Consider the following 8679-nt stretch of genomic DNA (forward strand, 5'->3'; position numbering starts at 1 on the left):
GGTAGAATATTAAATTTAAAGCCATTTAAAACATGTAGTGGGATGGCACGGGATGCAGTGGTTAACACTGCTGCCTCATGCCACCGAGGGCCCAGGTTCGATCCTGGCCTCCGGTCACTGTCCATGTGGAGTTTGCACATTCTCCCCGTGTCTGCGTGGGTCTCACCCCCACAACCCAAAGATATGCAGAGTAGGTGGATTGGCCATGCTAAATTGCCCCTTAATTGGATTAAAAAAATTAATTGGGTACTTTAAATTAAAAAACAGAGCAGGAAAGACTTGTTTTACACAAAGTTGTGAGGATATGCAAGTCACTTCAATAGTGTGGAGGCAGTTACTTGTCAACACTGAAAATTAGATAGGATAGGTGCATTCAGGAAAATACATTGGAGAAATGGACAGATGGGGGTGCAAGGGATCGATGGAAATGGATCCATTTGCACTTTGCCAAAAATACATCACTTCTCCTTTTTAAAAAAATGTTTCCAATTAAGTGTGGCCAATTGGGTTGTGGGATTGAGACCCACGTGGACACGGGGAGAGCATGCGGACTCCACATGGATAATGACCTGGGGCCAGGATCAAACCCAGGTCCTCGGCGCCGTGAGGCAGCAGTACTAACCACTGCACCACCTAAAAATGCATCACTTCTAAGAAATATTCCATAAATCACATGCAACAAACTGCTGAAAAATTGTTCTGCAGACAGTATGGTAAACACTTCTTGCAAAGCAGAAAGCCATAAAAAAATGTGCTGAATAACTGGTTGACCTGTTTTTGCCAGAGACACAATATCACCCAGCCCTTACTTGAATAGCATCAGAGGACCTTTACATTGGAAAGATCTCATGTTAATGTCTCAAAGGATGACATTGCCAACAATGTACTCCTTCAGCACTGTACTGAAGTGGTCAGTGTGGATTTTGTGTTCAAATGGTGAAAATTTATTAAATTGCAAAACTATTACCATCACTATTTAAGATATATTGAAATTGCAGAAAATTGTTACATACAACCTGCCAGTTTTTTATTGTTCTTACTTCCTCTCTATCACATGGTCATAAAGTTAACAAAAATCATAATAAATTAACACAATTGTTTTCCAAATATAATTTATTGTAAAAGTACAACCACCAGAGGTACACCCTACTTTTATTTCATATCGAAGGCAACACAGCCCCAGCAGAAAAAATTTAGAAGAAAAATTCAGTCCAACAACATTGTTTTATTTACTCGTCAATAAATGTGATAAGAAATAAGGTAACACAATATGTCATGAGGAAACTAATGAGTACAGACGAGTAGATAACTGGTAAAACTACAAAATACTTGGAGAACTAATGCTGTGTTCCCACGGCTTCGGCCATAGTTATTACTGGCCTTAAAAAGCAGAACTGGAAATATATTACAGGCAAGGTAGCATTTATGAAAAGAAAAGACTGGCACTATATATATCCTTCACCAGAAGTATTCTCATTAAGAATGCACATCCAAGATCTCAATTGGTCTTTCCTCTTCACTGGTCATGACCTGATGTGTATTTCCAGCATTTTCTGCTTATTTCATTCCTGCACCAAAACTCTGCTTCAATAGCTAATGAAATATTTGAACTTATACATATAAAGTGCAGAATTCTAGACAATTGTGTTACTTGGAAGGTATTTCAAATCTGCCAGAGCAAAGGTGTCTAATGCTTTGTTGGTGGTACTGCCTACATTTCAAAGTTATGAAACAACGCTCTGGTGGTTTAAATGCAATAAGTGTGATGGCTCTGACCAACACTGACAGTTTTGGTGGTTTGGATCTACAACACAGAATTCCAATAAAGTAATTTAGCAACATAGCAATTTGTTCTTGTGGTTTGGAAGATAACCCACACCTCTCAGGTGAATTATTATGCAGTGATACACATAGCTGTATCCATTTTCTTCATATATTTCAATATCTGAGAATAGTATCCAATAATATACTTTTTCTGAAAAAAGAAATCTGAGGGGTGAACTGATAAGAGGAATTTAAAATCATGAAGATTTTGATGGAGTAGATGCAGGAACGTTGTTCCTACTTGTAGGGAAGCATCTATCTGGAGACCATAAATATAAGATAGTGACCAAGAGATCCAACAGGGAATTCAGAAGAAACATCTTTACCGAGAAAATGGTGAGAATGTAGAACTCGCTACCACAGGTAGTGGTTGAGGTGAATAGTATAGGTGCATTTCAGAGTGAAGCACATAAGAGAGTTCCGATGATAGATTTAGATGAGGAATGATGCGAGCAAGCTTAAGTGGAGTACAAATGTCACATGGACTGGTTAGGCCGAATGTTTCTGTGCCATATAGCCTATGTAATATGTATGTAAGCTTCTCTTATAAAGCTTGAACGAAAATATTACCTGATAAAGAGTGCTGCTGAGACATCAATAATGAACAATGACTATTATTTTTGTGAATTATATTTCATAATGTATATAGCATATAACTTTTATTTTTGTGTTAACTTACCCCAAGTGACAAACCCTGACTTGCAAAATCCATTCTTTCAGAATAAGTGATTCTAAGTACAGCATATCTGCCTCCGTCAGTTCTGGAGGTTAAGTGCCGTTTATCTAGACATTCATCATGATGGAAGTGCATCACCTACACACCTTGAGTTGAAAATTCAATAGTTGCTTGGGCAGGTTGTACAAGAAACACTTAGTATTTGCAGTATAAGCAAAAATTAACTTGAGTGCCTATTCTACCAGTTTTATCAAATTATTAATGGTCGGTTTGATTTCTTGAATTCTTGATTTTATTAGAACCTGGACATCTTAAATATACTACAATAAGAGTGTATTAACTATTTGAGCATATTTATCTTGCTGTACTTAGTTATTTATCATATACATTTTGACAGCTTAGGGAAACTACCTGTGCATATTAAAAATCTGGTACTTTCACACAGTTCCTGCCAGCCTTTTCCATTTATGAATTCCCAAACTCACATTTATAATGCAAACTGCCATACAAGTGTTAACCTTATTCGGAAATCAGAATCACAAAGGAACTTAGAAGTCCTAGTTCAGGATTCTGTTCCCGTAACAGCCTCCCCGAACAGGCGCCGGAATGTGGCGACTAGGGGCTTTTCACAGTAACTTCATTTGAAGCCTACTTGTGACAATAAGCGATTTTCATTTCATTTAATTTCATTTCTCCTAAGGTTAACACGCAGGTTCAGTTGGCAGGTAGGAAGGCAAATATAATGTTAGCATTCATGTTGAGAGGGCTAGAATACAAGAGCAGGGACGTACTGCTGAGGCTGTATACACTCTGGTCAGACTCTATTTAGAATATTGTGAGCAGTTTTGGGCCCGGTAAGGAGCGGTTGAGGACTCACTGAAACTTACAGAATACTGAGGCCTAGATAGTGAATGTGGAGAGGATGGTGCCATTAGTAGGAGAAACTAGAACCTTAGAGCACCGCCTCAGACTAAAGGGATGATCCTTTAAAACAGAGATGAGGAGGAATTTCTTCAGTCAGAGGTTGGTGAATCTGTGGAACTCATTGCTGCAGAAGGCTGTGAAGGCCAAGTCACTGAGTGTCTTCAAGAGTCAGATAGGTTCTTGATTAATAAGGGGATCAGGGGCTATGCAAAGGCAGGAGAATGGGGATGAGAAACAAATCAGCCATGATTGAATGGCGGAGCAGACTCAATGGGCCGAATGGCCTAATTCTGCTCCTATGTCTTATGGTCATTCCCATCAGTGGCAACACTGTTTTACATATCCTGCCCCTCAGCCTGAATTGCAAACACCATGCTCCAAACAAATCTACTTCTCTGCTTCCTAAATTGTTGTAATTTTTTCTATTTAACTAAATATTAAACCAAAGGATTATATTAAATAAGCATAAAATGTGACTTTTAGATGTCCAAGTCCAATTAGACATACCCTCCAACTCCTGAAGACTCAGTTGACCTTGATTCCCTTTGTCAAAAGCCACAGAGAATTGAATAGTATATTTTGTGCAAAAATGAATAGCGTATATATCAGTGATAATTATAAAAGACGGAGGCTAATTAAACAGAAATGCTTAAAATCAAATTTATGAAAAATCATCTTTTAAAACAGACTCAAACAAATAAAAAATCTTCTTGTTTATGATTCTAGTGTACATACATGGAATTCAATGGTCCTGAATTTCCTGGGAAGATAATTTGTGGCATGCAAAAGACAATGACACGAATTGCTTGACAATTTACACTGCTCTGTTGTTAGTCTTGCAAAATGCTTGTCACGAGCCTCCCAATGAATTTCAAGAAATTGCTGGATTTACACTAAATGCAAATTAAACTCACCGGAAAAAGTTAGGACTGCTATTTCATGACTTAAGGACCCTTTTAATGATGAGATTTGTTCTTGCAATATCATTGAACCTCTCTTTATTTATCTTTCAGCAATTAATTTGACTTGAATTCATCTTGTGTCCTATTCTGTCATTCACTGTTTTTCTATTCTTAAATTTCATTGTTTAAAGAGAAAGACTATCAGTCCTGTTGCCCTCCAAATTCAAAGATTCCTGTTGATCTCACTTTCAATTTGCACTTTCAGCAATTTGTAGTGCCAAAATAATTGGAACTGAAGGATAAGCAAATAAAAATCCAACTCACAGCATACTCTCGGAGATACCCCACTCCAACTTATATTATTTGAAAGCAGACAACACACAGTTGGTTTCCCATTTGACCAGATGAGTAATATCAACTTTGGGTGCAGTACTGAGCCAAATACATCAGGATAGGTCAGGATCTATCAGTTATTAGCTCCCAAACAGAGCTGCAGTTTTCTTTAATTCATTGATTGGATGTGGGCATTTGTTGCCCATACCCAATTGCTCAAGACGGTGGTGGTGAGCTCCTGTGTTGGACCGCAGCAGTCCATAACGTATACAATGTTTTTAGCGAGTTCCATGATTTTGATTCAGTGATGCTGAAGTAATGGCAATATATTCCCAAGTCAGGATTGTGTACGATTTGGGAGGGGAACTTGCAGGGGTGGTGTGCCCATGCACTGCAGCCTTTGTTCTTTTAGGTGGTAGAAGCCACGGTTGGAAGGTGATGCCAAAGAATCCTTGGTGATTTGCTGTAGTGTGTCTTCTATATGGTACACAATGCTACCATTGTACAACCATGGTGGAGGGAGTGCATGCTTAAACTGGGGTGCCAGCCAAGCAGACTACATTCTCTTGGATGGTGTTAGGCTGGAGTGCTAATGAAACCGCACTCATCCTGGCAAATAGGGAGTATTTCATCACACTCCTGCTCTTTGCCTTGGGGTGGAGAGGCTTTGGAATGTTAGGAGACAGGTTACTTGCTGCAGAATTCCCAGCCGTTGTAGTCATTGTTATAGTTAGAATGCTACCATTGACATCAACATCATAGATCAGCAAGGAGGAAAATCAGCCAGAACTCTCACCATTCAGTGACCAGTGAGAAATGCCATAGATCATAATACTGGACAGGAGTTAATGCACCCCTCTTAAATCTTTATAGTCAAACTCTTGCACTAAACAGATACAAGAGTACCCATTTGTGTCATATTGGTCTTATTATGGTAATAATAAAACAGATAATAAAAAGGGCAAGGCATATATCAGGATTGTGGTGCAATACTCTCCACTTGCTAGATTGAGCATGGATTGCACAACATAAGAAACTCAGCACCTTAAACATCACTTTCTCCACAATTGGTGCACCGTGCCTGCAATGTGTATACTAAATATAAGATGCACTGCAACAAATCACCAAGGTTTCTTTGACAGCATTGCCCAAATTGTGATCTCACAACACTTACAACAGGGCAGCAGTCATGTGTAGAGCAGTAACTCCAAAGCTCCCCTCTAAATCACACGCAATCCCGATTATGTTGCTGTTCCTTCAAAGTTCACTGGATCAAAATTCTGGCACTCTCTCCCTTACAGCACTGTGGGAGCAGCTTCACTACAAGGGTGGTCGAGCAGTTCAAGTCGGCATTCCACCACCACTTTCTCAAGAAGGGATGGGAAATAAACTCTGGGCTTGGGGGCACTAGCCACATCGAGTCAGAATTTAAAAACTCACTACTGAAGGTAGGATTTCAGGAACACCAATTCAACTGTGTAGTACACATCTGGAAATGTTGACAGACACAGGAATCTGACTGAACTACAATAGCAACCATTTATTCAGTCAAAGTCATACTGTATATATACAGATATAATGTAAACAGTTGCAATTCTTAACCAGTATTGTGTACTTATTGTACACAACACTATTGATATATATTAATATTTATAGCATTTACATCTTTCTTGCTTGCATGGAATTTACATTATTTATGTTACATCTAAGATGATCGTGAAATAGGTTTACTATTTTGGGTGTCAACTGGTCTATGACCCATGTGTGGCCCAAAATCCAATCGTGCTATGACAATTTTAGTCATACTTTGGCATCTACAGTTAAATAATGAGAAGTGTTTTGATGATGAGATCCTGAGACATCTTTATAGTTTGTACATTTTGGCCCGTTAATTTCCATTAAAATTAAAGAAATTAATAAAATTGCAAAACAAAACTTAACAAGCATATATCCTGGTGAAAATAGCAGAGACATGTCTTAGTGCTTTCATGATTAAAAGCATTAGCCTGCCTGCTGGTAAATGATGATCTTGGTCCCTGCACGTATTTATGCGTGCAGGAAATCAACATAACCATCAGCCATACACTAGAGTTCCTAAACATCAAACATTATATGACAATAGAACTGGGTATTGCAATTTCCTCTGTATTATTCAAAGTATTAGGCCACTCCAGTACCTGTAAACATTAGGCCACCTTGCTTTCAGCATTCAAGTAACCAGTGAATATTCATCTTTAATAAATTACTCAAGACTAATCAGAATATATTATAGACCAACAATTCACATCAACAAACGTAGAATTCAGCTTCTTAATGGCATTGTGGAATATATTTCTCTAAACGTTAATAACTTTCTTCAAAAGATTGATATATATCTTAGAAATGAATGCTAATCTAAAGTGACATATAATAAATCTAAAAGATTGGCTCTTTATTTGCGATCGGCTTCCAATACTGCAAGAACTTGAGATAGACGAAACGAGCGCCGCATGGGGTGTGGAGAACCCAAGTGGATTAGATTTACTATAATACCAAATGTCCGCCATTTTTCCTGACAGAGCAAAGGACAAAAGAGTAGCTTCACACACTTTAAAGGTATACGCTTGTAACAGCCAATTTCCCCACGCACTTTTCGTGACGATTTACAAATTTTACCTATATTTTGAATATAAATCGTTTCAAGGAGTAATGAAACGAAAACTAAATAGATTTTTCTTTAACTGATCAGTCCTGTCACTTGTCAGGAATATAATTCTCATAAATCATACGGGAAGTTTGAAAGTAATGTATTCTTTATTTTACCATAGTTGCTTAACTTAAAATGTTATAAATCTCCCTTGTCCACCCCAAAAAGGAGGAATGATATTTTGGGACCGCACACAGGAGCCTATTCAGAACTAAAAGTATCTACTTAGAAACTATGAATGTTAATTAAAGTCAGTTTTACAGGGGAAAGTTTCCAATCCCAATAAATTCCAAAGATAAACAAGCCCACCCTCCCTCAAGATGTTTTGGTTCCACGTTTGCAGTGGTCCACCATCCCCTCTCCTCGAATTCGAAGTACGTTATCTGTGGTACAAAGCTTTCAAACTTAATTATTTTACGTAAATCGTAATGACAAAAGTCGAACTACATTTTTAAAATAATTGACTGACTAAAATGTGGACATATTTACTGAAGAATCTTTCAGAAAGAGGGCTAAAATTTAAGAAATACTTAAGCATTAACGTCACATTATATATCTAAACATACCCGTTGCTAGGTATTCTATCATGATTAGAGAGATGACAGTACGTGCTAAACAGAGAATATATCGCAGGCACATTTCTTTTCACTTTGAGAACTAAAATGGAGTAAAACGGAAATGTTTATTTATAAAAGTCCAAGTGAGACCAAAGTTGAAGAATACTGGGATTCAAAATTTGACATTAATGCATTTTAAAACATTAAATATACTATTAAATCAATTATACAGATGCTTAAAACGAGTAACTGTTGTTATGGACTATAATCCCTTAAATTAAAAAAAAACGGTTCACTAAACCCGCCATATTTCGCGTTGTCAGTCTGTAACCAAACCTACCACCTCGGTCGCAACAGAGGGGAGAGGGGGAGGGAATCAACGCATATTTTCCTTCAATTGTACATTTCCTCACAAAATACTTTTGACAGATGCCATGTAACATTATCTTACCTGAATAATCCACCGAGCCGACAGAAAGACCCCGTTTAACTCGTTTTGCCAAACCAAAACAATGCAATATAATCTCCACCACAACGTAAATATACAAATAGCCCTATATATTTTGATCACCCCCACAGCACTAGCTCTACAATTTTAAACTCGATAGTCTTCCTTCAGCCGAACAAAATAGAGGGTTAAACGTTAGAAAATGTTTAATCCCACGCTGAGAAGATTTCTTTAGCTTTTTTGAACAGTCTCTGTGGAATCTGTTGCTATCTGTGTACCATTTACTCCCCTTCTTTGGAAAATGGCGGCTACGGAACGTCGTTCTACGG

The 8679-nt window shown here is 37.9% G+C and overlaps 1 protein-coding gene across 1 annotated transcript in view; it reads right to left on the minus strand.

Moving 5' to 3' along the window:
- Positions 1–8673, minus strand: part of kmt2e (lysine (K)-specific methyltransferase 2E) — a 192640-nt gene extending 183967 nt beyond the window's left edge. The window contains exon 1 of the mRNA XM_072471298.1: positions 8354–8673. The gene's annotated coding sequence lies outside the window, so the exon portion shown is untranslated. The remainder of the gene's footprint in view (positions 1–8353) is intronic.
- Between the last annotated feature and the right edge of the window lie 6 nt (positions 8674–8679).

The sequence above is a fragment of the Scyliorhinus torazame genome, chromosome 13 (assembly GCF_047496885.1).
Source record: "Scyliorhinus torazame isolate Kashiwa2021f chromosome 13, sScyTor2.1, whole genome shotgun sequence".
NCBI lineage: Eukaryota > Metazoa > Chordata > Chondrichthyes > Carcharhiniformes > Scyliorhinidae > Scyliorhinus > Scyliorhinus torazame.